Source organism: Camelus bactrianus, chromosome X, assembly GCF_048773025.1.
Source record: "Camelus bactrianus isolate YW-2024 breed Bactrian camel chromosome X, ASM4877302v1, whole genome shotgun sequence".
Classification (NCBI taxonomy): Eukaryota; Metazoa; Chordata; class Mammalia; order Artiodactyla; family Camelidae; genus Camelus; species Camelus bactrianus.
Window position 1 is genome coordinate 96327574 of NC_133575.1, and position 19362 is coordinate 96346935.

Here is a 19362-nt window from a genome sequence, read left to right on the forward strand (position 1 = left end):
TTTGGATTTACAAAGCCCTTTGGGAACCTGATGGAAGTTGTATACTCTCTCCCTAGAAAAAGGCTCGGGTGTAACAGCAGGCAGTGGTTAGACGCTCAGGCTCTGGAGTTAAGACATCCTGGGTTCAAAATTCTGTCTGTTATTTGCTAGCTCTGTGACTTTGGAGCAAATCAGTTAACCTCTCTGAGCGTCAGTTTCCTCATCTAGAAATTGGGTATAGTAATAAATCTTTGCAAAACATTTTTATAGGAATTATAGGGAAAAAAATCGACACAAAGCACTTAGCACAGTGCCTGGTACACAGAAAGAGCTCTAAAAAGGTTATTTTCTTTTTTATTATAGAACACGCCTATATTTCTTCTTATTCCTGTCTAACTAGGGCAATGTGCTCTTTCTTGGCTAGCTCAGGTGCGCGTTAGTATGGTCATACAGTCATGCTCTTTCAAGGTTTCCTCTCCTTCTCTGTTATCAGCCATTTCTTCTTTGTTTACATTGCTTGAGAATTCTTTCAACCCATGTGTCCTCCAAGAAACATTTGGCTTCTGTTGGGATATGTTATTTCACCTACATTTGTCAGCCAATTTCATGGCTAATATTTTAGCTTAATACTTGGATTCCCCACTGTTATTTGTAACAGTGCTCTTGGTACAGCTCCAAGTGTAGAACATGTTACTTTCACTATTTTCCTTCTTCTGTCAGTAAATGTCTCTTTATCCCATTTTGGGTACTACGCTTGGTACTCGGGAGCCAGCTCTAACCAAGACAGACTGGGTCCTGCCCTCATGAAGCTTACAATCTTTGGCTGACTTCATTTCCTTTATTTTCCAGTAGGTACAAGGGGTTGCTAGTGGCATAAAGCAGTACACTATTTTTGTTCCATTCCATTCATCTTAAGAAATTAACTTTCATGAAAGAGCCTCAAAAACATGTCATGATCGTTACTGTATTTTGCAACTGTTACCAAGTGCTAATAACTTCTTTTCTCAGAGTTCAATTGTGCTGAGGAAACCAGCTGTTTCCCCCAAAGCCCTGTCTCTTTATCCTAAACAGGACCCTTCTAATCTCCCTCCTTTATGACATTTCCAGCCTTGTGGCTCATTTGAAAAACGACTGTTCGATTTTGATCTCTGAGGCCTCTTCAGTAGGAATTTCCAAGAAGCGTATGATTATCTCTTCTGTAGCACACCAACCCTGGGGAAGGTACAGTGACGGACGGAACTCATGCTCTCTGTCAGGTGTTCTGCCAGCTCCACGTTAGATTTCCCCATGCTTCTAAAAGCTGACAACTCCAGATTGTTAGCATCACTTTTTGTCAGTTTTCAAATGGCCTTCTCATTTCTTGACACGGATACTGTCTGAGCTTCTTCAAATTTATAAAAAAGGGGAAAAAATGTCTGAAGAAAGTTTGGTTTTCTGCAATTGGAAAGCATGATGACACCTTTGAGAGTGATGTCCCTATTGATCTTGCTTTTAAAAAGTGGAAATTATTAGAAGACGAAATACACCAGGACTACACGGACTTGTCAACCTGCAAATTATTTCCCATTATCTTAGATTCACATTCTTGTGTTTCTCTGAATAACGGCTGGAGAGTTTGAGGACTTTCTCAACCTCTGGTCAAGTGTATCAGCAGTCCATGGCTGCCCAATCAGAAAAACTGACACTTATATTCATTGCAGATGAACAACCAGGATCAATTTTATCAAGAGTTACAACTGGACTCATCTTTAGGATCATTCTGTGGCAGAGCCTATAGGTTAAATCACATTTACCCCAATGTTTCAAAAACATTTTGGAAGCTGAGGAAACAAAGCAAAGGAAAGCAAGACAAAACAAATCAAAACAAAACGCCTACAGCAGACCTGGTATATTTCATCTTATAATAATTTCTACTATTTAAAAGCAAGGTCAATAGGGGCATCACCCTCAAAGGCATTGTCGTGCTTTCCAACTGCCAAAATCCAAACTTTCTCTAATGGCTTTTATACATTTGAAGCAGCTCAGGCAGCATCAGGGTCAAAAACAAAATGTTGAATTTGTGGTTACTAAGATGCCTGTGGCAGAGACTACTAGTTCGGGGCCTACCCTATCATCCACTCACTTTTTCCTCCTTAGTAATATATCCTAATTTTAAAATTTGGGCACATTGCTGTCTAGAATAGAAGACACTCCTGCCTTATTTGCAATTACCTGTTGCCATGTGATGAAGTTCAAGGCAATATGATGTAAGAGGAAGTGTGGGAGTAGCTACGTTTTTAAACTGATGCTTTGAAAGGCTGCTTATGAAGAGCTGACCCAACTGGAAGGAGCCTCTTTTTGCCCTTCTTCCAGTATGCAAGATGGATACAAGTGGTGGGAGTTTTGACCGATGTCTTAGAGAATGAGGTGGCCATGAAAAATGGAAGTTCTGTGCTAGGATGGCAGGGCAGAATTATAGGAGCCTGGATCCCAGATGACCTCATGGAACTGCCAAGCCAGTCCTGGACTATACATCTAGTCTGGCTGCTATATTGCTTATGTCACTGTTTTGTTAGGGGGAGAGGGGTTGGTTTCTGGTATTCTCAGCTGAACCTAATCACAGTGAAGAAAATGCTCTGTTAGGCTTTGTTCTTGATTGGTGCTACTGACTATAATACTATTATGGTCAAACTGCTCTAACAAATTTCTCGGTTTATATCTCTGGATAGATCACCAGTGTTTGCAAAATTAAATTAAATTGACATAAATTAATGTCTGAAAGTGACTGACACATGTGGCGAAGTCCACCAGGGCAGCCCTTTGTTATGAAGATGACTAATTGCTGAAACTTGGTGATTAACCTCAAGCATTCCTGAATACCCAGCACTCCTTCTTTGGCTACTTCAAGCTGTTCTTCCAGCTCCATGACTCATTCAGATCCAACGCTTCTCCATTATACTATAAATACTTGTTTGCCTTCCTTTGTCCACTGTTAGGTCTGTGAATCCTCAAGGACAGGAGTGAGGTCTCATTCATTTCTGTGTTTCCAGTATCTGCCACTACATTTGGCAAATGTTTGCTGAATGAAAACATTAGTGCCTCATTGACTGTAACATTTGCAGTCCATGAAAGCATTTTAAAAATTGTAAAATACAAATAAGCTCTACAAAAACTACTTTTCATCAACATGTTTGAATCAGTAAATCTGGGTTTCCAATGACTTATTGAGGTTAGTGGAAGTTAGGATATTTTCTCAATCTTAAGAAGTGTATTTCCCACTCCCTCCAAACTTTAAATTTTCTGAAGTGGGGTCATGTCTTATAATCAACACATATATTTAATGGAGCATCTCGCCTCTTTACCTAAAGTTATCAAACTGATGCCATGTCTTAGAATATACATGGTGTCTTAGAATTAAGGAAATATGGTGTTTCCATTTTGGTCCTCGGACTCTGGGAATTCCTGAGACTCTTTCAAGGAGATCCATGAGGTCAGAACTATTTTTAAAATAATACTATTTGCCTTTTGTACTTTCTCATGAATATACAGTGGAGTTTTCCAGAGGGAGCCTGAGGCTACCATATCTTTGTGTTTAAAAAAAATTCACACTTTAGATTTCTAATAAGGTAAATATTAATAGATAAAACCCACATACAGAAAAGCTCTTTGAAGTCTCCAACAATTTTTAGGAGTGTAAAGGGGTCCTGATACCAAAAAGCTTGAGAATAGGAAAGAAACAGTGAATGAAACCACTGGGTTATGTAAGAGTTTCATTCAAGCTCATTTAGAAAAAAAGCACCTATCCCTTCCAAGATGGCTCCAGGGGCCCTCAGCTCGGTCCAAAAGCACACTGACAGAGTAGTTGAACATCTTTACTTCCTCTAGAGACCCAAGGCCTGTTGGGTGCTATAAAAGTTCGCTCTTACAGGCTCCTTCAGAGCAATCAGCACGTATGCACTCTCTCTGAGTCTGCTGTGTAATTGCCACTACCTCATCTTAATAACAGGCATAATTGCTCTGAGTTTCTGTCACCCTTTCTTGCATCTCCTCTCTGAAGCCTCAATTTTGGAAACGGCACTTGTGAATACACAGAATGTTTAACCACTTCCAGTTTTCAATTTACAGTCAAAGTCATCTATCAGCAGGAGATAAAGGCCCAGTGTGAAAACTACAGAATGTCCTTCAGACTCCACAGCTAATTTGTTTGTAAATTTGATTGTTATTGTAAGAAGAACATATTGTACATGATGCTACTTGCCGATTTACTATTTGTATCTCTCTGTATCTTGTGTTTTAACATCAGAGTCAAAGAATTTAACCCTTTTAGCACTTCCGTGGGTGGGGAGAGGAACACAAAAGACTTACTGTTTTTTTTTTTTCTTTAAAGTCTCTATTTCAATTTAGTTTTACATGTATTTTTTAAATCCCCACTGTATGCCCAGCCTTGTGGGAGAGACATATACAGAAGGGGACACAACCAGAGAACAGTCCAAAGTAACATGAAATCAAATGTGAGGCCAGGTGATGAGACCATGCATTGAGAGAGAATTCCGAGTAAGGAGAAGACCACCGTGGGTCTTCACGCAGCAGGAGGTGGGGTCCTTGTCCCCCCGAGAGCCAAGGCTTTGCCTGTGTACGAGCCAGGGACTTTGAAGATGCCCCTGGAATCATTCTGTGGGTTTCTTCCTGCTGAGCAGTTGCAGAAACTTGTCTGTTGCAGGTTGTTAATATTATAGTATTGGCTCCACAGGCTAGACCAAGCTTCCAATTCCCTTTGGCACCTAAAGCAATTTACAGGCCAGAAGTATGACTGCACGGCTTTTATGAAATGGTCTGATTTCATTGATCAGCCACTCCAAGATTATGTTTTCATTTCTGTAGCTACTGCTAACCCTGCTTTCTGGTATAATATTTCAGGAAGGAACTATTAAAAAATTTCACCATGGAGATGTTTAGAAGTGGGCAGGGTTCTAAACGGGGAGAGAAATATCACAGCTCATGATTGCTCTTCTCCAAAGTTCATTTCAAGTTAGGCTAGAATTCCACAGATTGTGTCTCTTATCTTAACTCTGTAATGTTTCCAAATGATAAGGACACTAATCAGAACAGATGGCCTCATGAACATTTCGAGGGAAGATTTAACTGGTCTTATTTTCATTAGGCCTCCAGCGTGCTTCCGGGTTTTGCCCACTACTTCCCTGTGTGTAATACAAAACAGCATGTACTCAACAGATGGCCCAGCTCAGGCTTCATGCTTCCAGAACTCTGGAGACTGGCCACCTGACCACTTACCATGTACACAGAATCATTTAAGGAAGCAGGCAGGCTACGGACTTGAGCCTGAACAAAAGTAAAAAATGGTTATGAATATTGAGTACCCGAGTTTCAACAAGAGGGGAGTCAGAATCACTCTCGCAAAGACAGTGAGCAGCCCTGGTTGAAGTCTCCCAATAACAGCTTCTTACGGATTCAGTAATGATGAAATCCTCTGTGGCAAACCGTCCACTCTAATTAATGTCTCATCCAAACTGTAAGCGTGTCTGAGTGACTCCAGCAGCAACAATGACATGGAAATCTAACGCTTCCGTGCACAGTGTGCTGGTTAGTGAGCTGTTGTCTCACAGCTCCCGACTCACCCCTTTAAAGACATTGCTTTGTGATGCTGGGGTTGGGACTCTGCAAACTACATTTCTTTTTTCACCAGTTGGATTTTTGATCTATTCTGACACTGTGGGAACTAAAGGGATTCTGGGAGGCTGGAGAGGGAGAAGGGACTCGCTCCTTCCTGCTTGCTTTCTGTTCCAGTCAGTATCACCAGAACAGGCGCCTTCATCCTGGCAGCGGTAGCTGGCTGCACTTTCCGGCTCCTTTCCATACTCGGAGACAGTCTCATCACGCGCCCTCAGAGGGATGGGAAGCAGCCTGACTGGCATCCTCTTCTCAGAGGAGTAGGTCTCACTTCGATGGAACAAATCTTCCATCTTTCTAGGTTCTGACAACTCCGACCCCTTTCCCTAGAGGTGGTGGCTGCTTCCTACATGTATTCTCTCTCTTTTTTAGCCACCCTCTAACACCTGTGCACCCCATTCCCTATATTAAGTCCTCTCTGTTAAAATAACTAATGTGGTTTCTCTTTTTCTAACCAAATCTTAACTGATATTCACAGCATGAACCCACATACAAGGACAGAGGAAGAGCAATACCCACTGCGGGACAGTGGAAACAGAGAACTAGTAAACGTGAACTAGCAAAAGAACTAGCAAAGACTATCTCGCGCTGAGAGAGTCTATTAGTCACTAGCATCCTTGGTGTATCTACTGGCCTGTGAAGCTGCCATGTCCAGAAAATATCCACATAAAATAAAACCATGATGTTTGGATTTTAGTGAAGTTGGTTATGACTGACTTTAACCAGAGCTTCTCTGACTCTCTGGAACTGCCACGTTGAAGTCATTATTGTCTAAAAACTTCTCATTCTTGTGATTTTTGAGACTGATTTCATCATGGATTATGCCACTCTCCCATACTTCTTTTGGAGACAGAATTCTGTATTGAATGGTTCATAAGACAGGCTCATGACAATATTTCCTGTGTGCTTAGAGTTTACTTATAAATAATAATATACTGGGCATTCACAACTAAATATCTCTTATAGTCTCTCTTGCTAGTCTTCTTGTCAGAAATTGGGATTGCTCCTTCAGAATCCTTTCCCCCTTGATATGGAGTGGGGTGTGTGTTCTGAGGTGGACCAAATGAACACCTGCTCTTCTTAATGAACCTCAAGATAAACATCTCTCAACAGGTGTAGCCTTTTGGTAATTGTCTTATATGTTCCTGTGTTCACTTTTGAAATACACTAACTTTTGCATGAAAAGAGGACACTCCTGATGACAGCCAACAGAAATGCCTCTTTGAATTGTGTTTCCGTTTAATAAAGATGGGTTGGCACTGATTCATGCATTTTCCCTCCTGTAGTTAATAGAGAGTAAGGCTATGTTCAAAGATAAAGTCTGAAATACAGTTAGGCCAATTGGCTCATATCGGGACTTAGCCCAGGATGTTGGCCATCTAAGCCCTAGATGCTAACCACTAAATTCACCAACCAGGTATTTCTGCATCTTAGAGAGTTTCAGGTTTATTTCAGGTCATGGTGCCTGCCAGGCAAAATGTGTGGAAGACTGAGTGGTTCAAAAGTAGTTTGCAAGCTTTACATCTTGTGACTCTCCCTGAACTTTGAAGATGCTTCTCCTCTGGTGCTTAATAGTTTTAATAAGAGCTAACGTGCCATTGTCCTTTGTGTGGAAAGAGGACACTGCTGAGGGAGTTTTATTTATGTGATAAATTATGTTTTCGATATAGCATTGAGCACGGTACTTGACTTTTATTTTAAGGCCCTGACAACTCTGGCTCTTTGCTTGTGTGCAGACATTTCAGCAGAATTTGGATGTGCTGGAGTTTAAAATGTTGGCCTGCTGTTCTCTACTTCTTATATAAACACCCCGAGCTGTCACTTTGGAGGGAGCAATGCAAGTATCTCGCATAATAGGTTATTATACTTGGATTGTGATTTTACCTAAGAGATGTAGGCCTAAAAAGTGCAGTTAAGAAAAAAAAAAGAGTTTGAATGAATTTGGAGAAGAGAAATGATTGATATTTAAAGGAACTCTCTGGATAATTTTATTGTTATGCTTCTCTCAATTTATTATTTTGTTAAATTTGGGTTTTTACATATTAGAATTTTTTAAAACTGATTGACATGCTTGGAAGCTGAATATCTTGATAAAAAAAAGAAAAAGACAAAGCAACTCTTAGACCAAACTTGCTTCAAAAATCCTAGGACACTCCTCTCTTATTATGAATACATCAGCTTCATAACTTCTTCGATTTTCCACTTAGCTGGGAGCCTCTTTGTTTTGTCTTGGGAGACTCGTATTCTTAGTATTGACCTAGATAAACTCTGTCTTCTTACTTATCTACTTTCATATTTAATTTTTTTGTGAAATTGACCCACCTAGGATGGCTGCAGGCCACCCACTGAATGAGCTGCTTTTTTACCTCTTGATTTCAAAGAGGTGGAAGATGATCTAAAATCCATACATCTCAAATTCACAGATGTATGAAACTCACACTACATTCCAACCTTAGCTCTCCAGTCAGCATGACACTTCTTGAAAGTAGAAAGAAAATGAAGGATTTGGGACACCATTCAGGGACTAGAGCGAACATGCTTTCAGTGCTCTAGATAGAGCTTCATGTCAACATTAAGCAGATGAAACATTCTGAGAAGGTCACAATAAGTTAAGACCAGTCTCTGGAGCACATGCTTGACAGAGCCCATCAAACTCATCTACAGGTAGCTGCACGCATCCCTGCAAAAGATACACCCAGGAACGAAGGATAGAAGGGAAGATTACGCAATTTCTATAGCAGTTCCAAACTTCTTGATCTTTTTAAATCTTAGTTCTGTAAATTATCAGTTCAATTTTCTGTTCTGGGAATGGAAAGTCGAATACTACTACTAGTGCTGCTGCTGCTCCCCCTCCTCTTAATTTATTGAGCACTTATGAGCCAGGTGCTTTGCTAAGTGATATATATATTATCTCATTTAATCCTCCCAACTTTCCTATTGAGAAAAATCACATTATCGTCACCATTTACAGATAAGGAATTTTTCCCAGGGGCACACATTGAGCAAGTGGGGGAGCTGGGATTCAAACCCAGGTGGTCTATGTTCCCAGCCGTTATACTTTACTGACTTTTTATATTAATATTACTGTAGAGGAGAGTCTACCCTAGAGGCCTGGTTTTGTCTCTTGCACCCTCTATTAAAGGATTGGAGGAAAGTCTGTCTCTCCTTTGCAGTTCCAGAAGGGGTTTTCCTGCATTCGACAGAGCAAGGACAGGAGGTTTGGACTGAATGCGCAATAAATAACACTATCCAGGAAGGCATTTAAATTAGAGACTGACAACCGCAGATATTACAAAATCAGAATAACCACCTTGCAGACTTATTTTGTTCTTGTGTCCTCCCAATTTTAGTAAGTGTATGACAAATCAACAGAAAATATTTCCTGAAGATGCCAATTAACATCTTACATCATCCCTTATATTTGTAAAGCAGTTCATACTTTTCCAAGTGCTTTCACATTAAAAATAAGCGAGGACACTTAATCAACAATTGGGTCATTTATTGAACTAGCCTTCATAAGGAGGAATAATTAACCGGATCTAAAATTCTAGTGTCTGTTTTCCAAGTGTAGTGAGGAATCTGAAATTATAGAGAAATCTCTTTTGGGTCAAGAAGTAGATAAAAATGACTTTAATTTTTTCTATATTGCCATATTTCAGAAGAGAACAGAATAAATGATTCAGAAATGATGTTCTTTTCCTGAAATATAGAAATGGCAACTAAAAGCATTGTTTATTTAGTACTATTATGTAATCTTCAGCCCTAAAGGCTAATGGATCACTCATTTACAGGTGAGTAATGTCGAGTGCCACCAGGGACTCCTAAAGACACATTTTTTTTATGGTTCTTGGTGCTCCTGTCACATCAGAGTCTGAACAACATTAACTGCCATCTCATGCTCTGTGACAGCATAATTTGATTGCTATATAGATGCAGGCTTGTGCCACCTTCTTTCCACATGCCACTCACCCAGCTGGCGGGGCGAAGGAACACATAAAAGCCAAGATTACGTGTAATGTCATATGACCTCTCTCTTCCCTTTGGATCAACACTAACGATTTACAGTTGCAAATCGATTTCAAAAAACAAAGCTCTTTCATATTTGTTTTCTTGTTTAACTATCACCACAGCCTTGGGAGACAATACCGATTTTTAGCCCACTTTCTACTGTTGCGTAAGCTCAGACACAGAGACTTTAAGTAACTTGCCTGAGATTGCACTGTTAATAAATGACAGAATCTGGATTCACACTCAGGATGTTATTTCTACTAGACATGCCACCTTAGTCAAAGGGAAGTGGGTGATTAGGAAATTGTCCAGAGAACTTTGGTAAAATATGGCCTAGTACTCCCGAAGAAGTACATAATTTTTTCCAGCTTATAAATGTGTCTGATAGGAAGTTTGCTCATTTTTATTCAATAGTCATCACTTTCTAATTTAAATACTTTCACGTTGAAGGTTATTGATATATTGAGCTCTTTGAGAAGAGCATGCCCAAGTTAGCAGCATCTTCCTGCCATGGTTGGTGTGAACTGAGCTCCCTCTTTACCTGGAGAGAGTAGTGCTTCCCCCACCCCCACTTCTTTTATGGTATAAGCCTTTGGATCAGTGAGAGGGACTGGCTGTGACTGATGTGGGTTGACGGAGTGCATGTGGCTCAAACGAGTAGAGCAGAACATTGCTGACTTAGGATGCTTACATCTGGACTGCTGCAACGGCCAACTGCTGAACAGTTAGACTGCTGCACTATTGATATTGTCCAGGTATGAGAACAGGGAATGAAAACGGAGGTTTGGTCGGTATGAGTTTATTATTATTATTGTGAAAAAAAAACCCCTCACACATTAAAGGTACCATCTTAACCATTTTTAAAAGTACAGTTCAGTTGTGTTGAGTATATTCATATTGTTGTGCAACAGATCTCTAGAGCTTTTTCATCTTGCAATAGTGAACTCTATACCCATTAAACATGAATTCCCTCTCCCCACCCCCCTTGGTATCCAACCTTGCTATTTTCTGTTTCTATGATTCTGATGACTTTAGCTACTTCATCTGAGTGGACTCATACAGTATTTGTCTTTTTTGTGACTGGTTTATTTTGCTTTGCATAGTGTTCTCAAGGTTCATCCATGATGTAGGACAAGGTTCCCTTCTTTTTAAAGGCTGAATAATATTCCATTGGATGGATGTATCAGATTTTCTTTCTCCTGACATGAGTTTTAATGCCATCCAATTCATTAGCTGGTGGTCACTATAGAAGTAGTTGATTCATTTGGTTAAACTAACCATGACCGAATAGGATAAAGTAAATGGCTGGCACAAGGGCTACCAAATAACTTTTCTGGTTTCATTTTACTACTCCCTGGGCCTCATTAATCTGCTATTTGAGCCATTCTCCACTCCCAAAACTTCTCTTATCCCTTTTGTCACTTGTCTTTTACTCCCACCTAGTGTCCCTGCTGCCCATTGGTATTGCTGACCAATGATGTTTACGATATTTTAGATAACTTGCTTTCATCTTCCCTGTCTTGTCATTTACCTGCAACTCACTCCTTCTTTCTACCACATATCCCTTGGTCTGAATTATCTGGAGTGTGGCCACGAATCTTTGCTTTGCTTTGACAGTGAGCTAGGTTCCAAAGTCCCTGAAGCATTGGGAGGGTGTGGTGGGGGTGGAGGTGGTGAGATTTTCATCTCTGGTGGCAAGAACTTTTAAAATAAACTTTTTTCCCCCCTTGGGAGATCCCTTTATTCAAGCAAACTTATTATAATTCAGATTTTCTTGATTCCCTACAGAGCTTCACAAAATTCAGAAGTCTGTCCCTGCAGGGAATTTCGCTTGTAATGGCTTTCATTCGAAAGATCTAATTCTGTTCTCTTTCAGTGTGCACATGGGAGAGTGATGGAAGTGCACAAAGAAAGGCAAGTAACCCCTGAAGAACTTAAGTTTCAATATCATCCATATCACTCAGGGTGATGGAGGACATTCTGTAGACATGAAAGGGTTGGCAGGGAGAGAGGAAGAGACAATGAGAGACATTAGGCAAGAGTTTAAAAAGGGGAAAAGAAGGTACCTTTTCTGTACTGAAACTACTGTTTCTTTTCTTTGTTCTCCCCTGATTGCTGTAACTTTTCATGCCTGAATGTTATTATATGTAGTTTTTCAAAACAACAGAAAATGCTGAATCCACTTGTATACAATTGAATTGACATGTAGATTTCAAAGAGGAGGCTTTCTATTTTCCCTTCTATCCAGCTGTGGTTAGTTTATTTGAGACTTGCAAAAAACTTAAAGAACAACAGAAAACAGCTTTTTCAGGTATGCAGAGAGCTGAAGACTACTGGGGAAGGAAGGCAAAGGTCTGCTACTTGGGGCAGGTGGTATCATGCCGATGGGTGAGAGAGAGGAAAGTTTTATTTTCTTTGTTAAGAGAATGACCCCAAAGAACACTGATTCAAAGTTACTGAAGTCCAAGATGAGTGAAGGGACTATAAAACAGCACCAAACGTCTTTAACCGGCTTTTACGATTATTTAGAAATACTGAGCAGTAGATGTGCTAGAAGATTAGCGGTGGTTAAACATGGTTCTGACCTGGAGGAGAATCTGAAGATGTGCCCCACAAACTGCAGGGAGGGTATCTGACACTTATCTGGGAAGGATCCTGGAATGTGTTATTAAACAGTTGTTTCTTAGTTCTTAGATAAGGAAGTGCTGTTTGTGGATACTATGACTGGAAGCAAATTATGTCAAGGGAGTCTTAAGTCCTTTCAAACAGAGTTACCAACTTGGTAAGGTTTCTCATGATCCCTTTGTGGATAAGCTGGGGGTAGTACAGGTGAGGGTAGTGGCTTTCAAGCTTATTTTAACTGTGACCCTCCGTAAGAATTATATCTTACACCATTATTCAGGATATACAATTGGAATAAAAATTTCATGAAACAATACTCACTTACCCTTACAACACATGATGCACTTTGATTTCTTTTTGTTCTAGCTCATTGTTTTTGAAAACTAGTCATAGGACATTACATTGATTTCCTGATCCACTATGAATCACAACCCATAGGTGATAGTTCAAACAGATGGGTTAACAGTCTAACAGATAACTAGTCTAGTGGTGCCACAGTTTCCTCGTGGCCTCTCTATCCATCAGTTTTATCAGGGATGAAGACATAGAGGGCATTCATCAAATCCATAGGTGACACAAGGCTTGGGAAGGGTAGTGAAGATATTGGATAAGAGCAGAATACAAAGATGTGGACGGCATCTAATGAGAAGGAAGTGAACGCAGACTAATGAAAGATCCTGCACTATGATGCACATGTAGTATAAGTATTGTTTCATGAAACTTTTACTTCAATTGGATATCCTGAATAATGGTGTAAAATAGAATTCTTCCTGAGGGTCACAGTCAAAACAAGCAAATAACCAACTGTGCAAGTAGAAGATGAGGAGATGGATGGAAGACATGAGCATTTTTAGTCCCTGTAATCACATCATTTCAAAAGTGTCCAAAAATCGAACTCTAGTTTAACTGTGGGTTCTTAATCCGTGTTCTTTCTTTCTCTAATATTTTGCAAAAGTACCTTGTTGGGGGGTCACCATGCAAATTACTGTCAGGTGGGAGTGAGCCTGAATAGGGAAGGTTCTTGTTTGAATCTGCTGTTTGCATCAGTTTTATAACTGGAGACTTCTTTTGTTTGAAGTAAAAGTTCTTTGGCAAAGGTCCTTTTGAAAACCACCAGGCAAAATGAACATAAACGGAGACTGTAGAAAGAGAGTTGTCATGGTCCCCATTCTACCTCTGAGTTAGTCAGAGCACATTTTATTCATTTCTGGACACCTCACTTCCAAAGAGATATAGCTAAATGGGAACACGTTCAGAAAAGAGTGAGGGGAATGGCGAAGGAACTCAAAACCATGGCAAGTGAGATCCCATTAAATGAATTGGGGATGTGACTCAGGAGGCCTGAGAGAGTCGTTCATATATATTGAGAAGCCTGTGATGTGGAAGAGGCAGTCTGATAGTTTGGTGAAAATAATGTGAACTTTGGCATCAGGTCAACCAGGTTCAAATTTCAACTCTGCCCCTTATTGGTCGTGTGATCTTGACCAAGTTTCTCAACTCCTCTGAACCTTCTTTCTCATGTTTATTAAAAATAGAGGAACATAATACTTCCTCTGAAGGACTGTCATGAGAATTGAATAAGATAATATGTATGAAAGTACTCAGTATATAGTGCTTGGTTTAGTAATATGTTTATTTCACAGAATACAGAGTAAATTCATACCACAAGGCCTAAGGAGCTGCAGTAAGACTAGGTGGTGAAAGTTAAAGGAAGTCTAAAAAGTTGAAGTTAAAGGCATCCCAGAAGAGCTTTCCATCAGTCAGAGACATTCAAGGATGATATGAGCTGCCGGGCGGAGGCAGTGAGTTCCCTATCCCAAGGAGCATTTGAGGAGAGGTTGGGCTATTACCACGTGGTGAGAATACTCTGGAGGGAATTCCAGCATCAAATGACTGGGAGGAGGAGTATAATTCCGAGTAGACTAGCTCAATAGATTGAATGCATGGGGTCAAAGCTGGCTCCTCCAATGAACCAGATACTGCTCTTCTTTCATAACCATGAATGATGCCTCCTTCCACCTGTTAGGCTCATCTGATAAATGAGAGCTTTTGGGAACCACCGAGGAGTATACAGATGATCCAATAAGCATACATGGAGGACTGGTTAGGTACTGGATACTCAGATAAACACCTCAAAGAGTGTACATTATGGACTGTGGGTCAATGGGATTATCTGCATGCAAAAGGTCTGTGTTGCTGGTGTATGTGCTATTAGGCTGGCTCCAAGGAGTAAATTAACTCTGAAATTTGCTAGTGCACCAAGAGACTTGGTCTTACTCCCAATTCCATTCCAGTCAGGCACGAGATGGAAGTGAGTTACCAGAGCAGGATGATTCAAAAGCAGCAACGTAAATAAAGAGCCCAATCTCTTCATAATCAACTCATCTCCTGAAGTGAAAGGCCTGGTTGTTTACAGCTGTGCTTACAAAGGGCAGTTACGCTTCAGAGTTTATACTGAGAGTTCAGTTTCACATTTCAGTAAATCAAAAAAAAAAAAAGATATTGATTTTGAACAAGTGGCTGATTTTATTGTCAAAGCAAATTTCATTTCTTAAGATGATTAGATTTTATTAAACTGCTTCCTAAGTGCCACAAAACACACTTTCTGTGAATAAACAGCATACTCCTCAATCAAATGACATTTGACACCCACTAAATACCATGGTATTTGGTCATCTCCAATTGTCACTGAAAATTTAGAAGTGGGAGAACTGCACACTGGGGGGTCAGAAAGTTTGTGATCAAATCTTGGTCGTATCACTTAATAACTCTGTGGTCATAGCACAGCACATAATCCTTCTGACTACCAGTTTTCTTCTCTGTAGATAGGGATCATAATACCTACCTCTCAAGGGTGGTTGGGTTGTGGAGATAAAATGGGACATTTAGCATAGTTCCTGGCATACAAGTAAGCTCTCAGTAAGTGGTAGCAGTTATTATTAGAATTAGTGTGGGGAGGGCATTTATAACGTGCTGAGCATCGGGGCAGGCTTTTGACGGTTGATTCTTCCCAGTGGTTCAGGTTTGCCTCAGGAAAGTGCAGAAGACAAAAGCTTCACCTCCCAGCTTCCAGAGGTACCATGCTAGCGCGAATGGGCCTTCCCTTGTGGGGGAGTTTTTGGTTTTGAAATATAAGGAAAGTAACAAGAAACTTGAGGAACTGGATTATATTTCTGTAGGGAACCCGTGATGTTGGAAGGGACCTTGAGAAAAAAGTTGATCCAGCTTCCTTACTCCAGAGAAGACTGTATTTCAAACATTCATCAATTATTGCTATCCAACATTTGCTTTAAAAGTTTCAAAAGCTGGGGACGCAATAAGCTCTCTGGATAATGTATGGTGCTGCCACATAGTCTTAGAATCAGTAAGCTCTTCATAAGGGTCTGATTCAAATCCTCATGCTGCAGCACAGGCCTCTATTTTCTCTTGTATCTGTGCCTGTCAGCAGAATCTCTGTGCTCTCATTTAGACATTTGTCTCCACCCTCCCCCATCAATATATTCTGATTTCTGAAATATGAAACTGAGCACTGTGTAAGCTCAGCTGGATCACTGCAAGTACTACTATAAACAACTGGGGCTTTGCTCGTGGAAGGTGTTATGAAGTTCCCTACTCAGTTGTCCTTCCTGTAGCCCAAGCCAGCCCATGTGCTTAAGTAAAGTCACGGGAAACCTAGGTCCCCAATCTGCCACAGTTGTCTAAACAGACAAGGGAAAGGCTGGCCGCAGAGGCCGAGCATCTGGGAAGCTGTGGCACACGCTGGCTTCCTCCTGGTGGATGTTCCAGCTGCTCACCCATATAATTTCATTCAGTGTCCTCCAGCTTTCGTCCCCTTCCGCCACACCTGGGTGGCGACTCGCATGCATCTGGGAGCTGATTTGCTTCCATGCCAAAACCTCCCCTTCCCAGCCGAACATCTCAAAAGAGAGATCTATTTTCACTTTCTTCATTTCCTCACCTCCCACTCTACCACTGCGATCTGACTCTAATTAATTAGCGGTCTACGAAAGGCACTCTTATCAGAGTCACGAATGCTGTCACACCAAATGGCTTCTTTAAAAAAAAGCCATCTTATTTTCCATGACCTATAAGCAGCATTTGATATTAACCATTCCCTTCCTTTCTCGCCTAGTTTTCTTAATCCATATTGTTGATACTTTAGGTTTGGCCATTATCATTACTTGCTTATGTAACCTGCGTGAAGCTGAGCAGCTTCAGGGTCAGGGTCATTACAGGGTTGTGTCCCAAGGAAATTTCATCTGAACCCCCCACAAAAAATAAAACCCCACAAAACATTAGAAGGCAATTTAATTTCTACTGAAGCTTCTTGAAAAGGTGCTTACCATTTGTTTATTGATATGTTCTGCTCCTGTCACACCTGTCTCACTTCAACTGTCTCTAAAGTGGTCTCCCTGCCTCTAACACTGTTTCCTTCCCCTCAATTTTCTACACTATAGCTATATACTATTATACTAATTCACATTAAAAAAAATGCATTTCCCTGCTTCATGCTATCATTGGCTCCCCATTGTCCACTGGATAAAACTGGAACTTGATCATGCTTAGGAGGTCCTTTGCCATATTGTCCCCACTCACCCCTCAGCTTCATCTCTCACTACTCCTTTATATTCTCTGCACCATCATGTCTTTTTTGGCATCAGTATGTATGTTAACTGTGCCTGCTGAGCACTTACGATGAATTTCCAAAGAACACAGTCTATCATGGGAAACTAGTTGGACACATGCTTGGCAACAGAGTGGATTACGTATTAAACGTGGTGATGTCAAATTTCAGTAAGGGAATGAGGCAGTGAAGATTAGAACCATTAGGGTAGGGTCTGTGGAAGAAGTGAGGTGTGAGGAGGGTGGGGTCGGGGCTTTGGACCAGCAGAGGAAATTCCAGACTGAAGTAATGGGGCTGTGAGAAGCAGGCCCCTACTACAGACGGAAGATCATAATCTGGACACTGAAGTAGAGATCAGTACGGACTCTGTTCTGTACCAGCCTAAGAGGAAAAATTCTAGTTACTCTTTGGGGTGATGTAAGCACACAGCAGGAGGTGATGGACAGAAGCAGAGACAGCGGCCAAGTAATTTGGACATGAAGCCTGCTTTCTCTCCCAGTCCATCCTGCTGGTTTCTAACATCCATCTTGCCCTACTCCACGCATCTCCCTCACCCCCTAACTAATGTTTTTTTTTTTTGGGAGGGGTGAGGTAATTATGTTTATTTATTTATTTATTTTAATGGAGGTACTGGGGATTGAACCTAGGACCTTGTGCATGTTAAGCACACACCCTACCACTGAGCTATACCCTCCCCACCTGCCCCCAAATACTGTTTTTCTAAGGCTGATATTGTATAAGGAAAAGGGAAGGGGGATGCTTTCAAGGAAACTGAGGCTTGGAATGAAATGCTATAATGAAACTAAGACTCTGTCTCCTAGTCACCAGGCTCCTGTTCAGTGAGCTGCTTTACATCCCAAACTGAAAGGGATGAGGTAGCTTTTATGGTGGCATTTCCTGCTTGCAAACTGTCGTGTGAAAAAGAACCCTTCTCATGGGGATGAGGATCATATGTTTGCTCTATTTAGGCAGAGAATTCTCTTTTCAGCATAACTCTTCCACACAGAAACAGATAAATTGTTTACAGTTGATTGATTGCAATACTAAGTGTCCTATTTTAAGTTAAAAATATCCCACAAGTGAATCATATACGTGCATCTCCTCTCGTCATCCCCCTCTTCCCTACAAACACATTCACACCCTTCCTGACTGCCATAAATAATGCTCCTTTCTCTCCCCTCCTGTGGGAGTTTGCATCATGGAAAGTTAGGCTGCTCTAGGACTTGATAGCCCGATCCACTCAAATCTCTCATTCATTTTGTCAGTTTTCCAGGCCTTTCAAATCCTATTTTATTATTGTAATTGACTCTATTTGACCATCTTTGGAGTTTCTGGGGTGAGGCAGGGGCACATAGAGAAGAAACCCACAAATAAGCACATGTCTAGTGTTTTATAGAGATGTATGTGTGTGGAGGATGGAGATGGGAGGGGATATCAGAGCTAACGGACTAAAGCAGGGCTTCTGGATGACTGTGTTCACTTTACTTTCTTTGTTATCCTAGGTGTCAGGTGGTATGAAGAGTGAAGCAACAAGAACATCCTAACTGTGGAGAACACTGCTGGTTGCCTACCCAACAGTAATCCTTCATTCCTCGCTAGCAGAACCTTGCTTTGGATTCAAGAATTAGGTAGCAATATGCTCAGGGAGGGTGAGACCGACCCAGTTCCAGAGAGACTGAATCCATTTTGGAGATTCCAGTCCCCCTTTGCCAGTGACTGGTGAAGACACGGGCATGTGAATTGATTTTGGCCAATGTGACACAAGAACGAAATCTGCTGGCATCTTTGCCTACCTTTGGCCACCTCACTCTGTGAGATAATGAAACCTTATTGTTTAAACCACTTTTAGTTAAGTGTCTTATTACTTGCAGTCAAAACCATCCTCTCTGATACACTTATCAGTCCTAAAACTCTCAACTTACACTGTAATTCATTTGAAAAGATAAATAAATAATCTACTTCATCAGAGTCACAGATTCATGGAATGTTAGAGTTTGAAAGTCTCTTTGATGACTGTCTAGTCTATTTCCCTCATTTTACACACCCATGTCTTGTGTCTGTGGACCAGGAAAGGCATCCGCAGGGCGCCGGGGCTGTGCTGTATGTGCTATGATCACCACATGTCTAATCCTGATCAAGGAGAATTCTGGTAAAACTGGAATTGGGGCTCAGATGGGAACTACACTGGATTTTCCCTTTTATTCTCACTGGTGAAAAGCTTTCCTAAATAAATGGAAAATAAATCTCAGAGGGAATGCTTTTACTGAAAAAAACTTTCAAGCACCCTAGAAATAGCTATTTACATACACATGAATAACAAGTCACGCACATACTTTCATTAAAAAAGGTTTCTAAAGACTTTAGCAGTTAGTACTTTCCCAAATGTGAGCTACTGTATTATTTAAAAATAATAAAATTATATATCTTGGAAAATATTCAATAAATGAAATTGACCTTACCCT

General features: G+C 40.7%; 1 protein-coding gene across 1 annotated transcript in view; it reads right to left on the minus strand.

Moving 5' to 3' along the window:
• The window catches only part of TENM1 (teneurin transmembrane protein 1), a 700775-nt gene that overhangs the window by 48338 nt on the left and 633075 nt on the right, over positions 1-19362 (minus strand). The window lies entirely within an intron of this gene.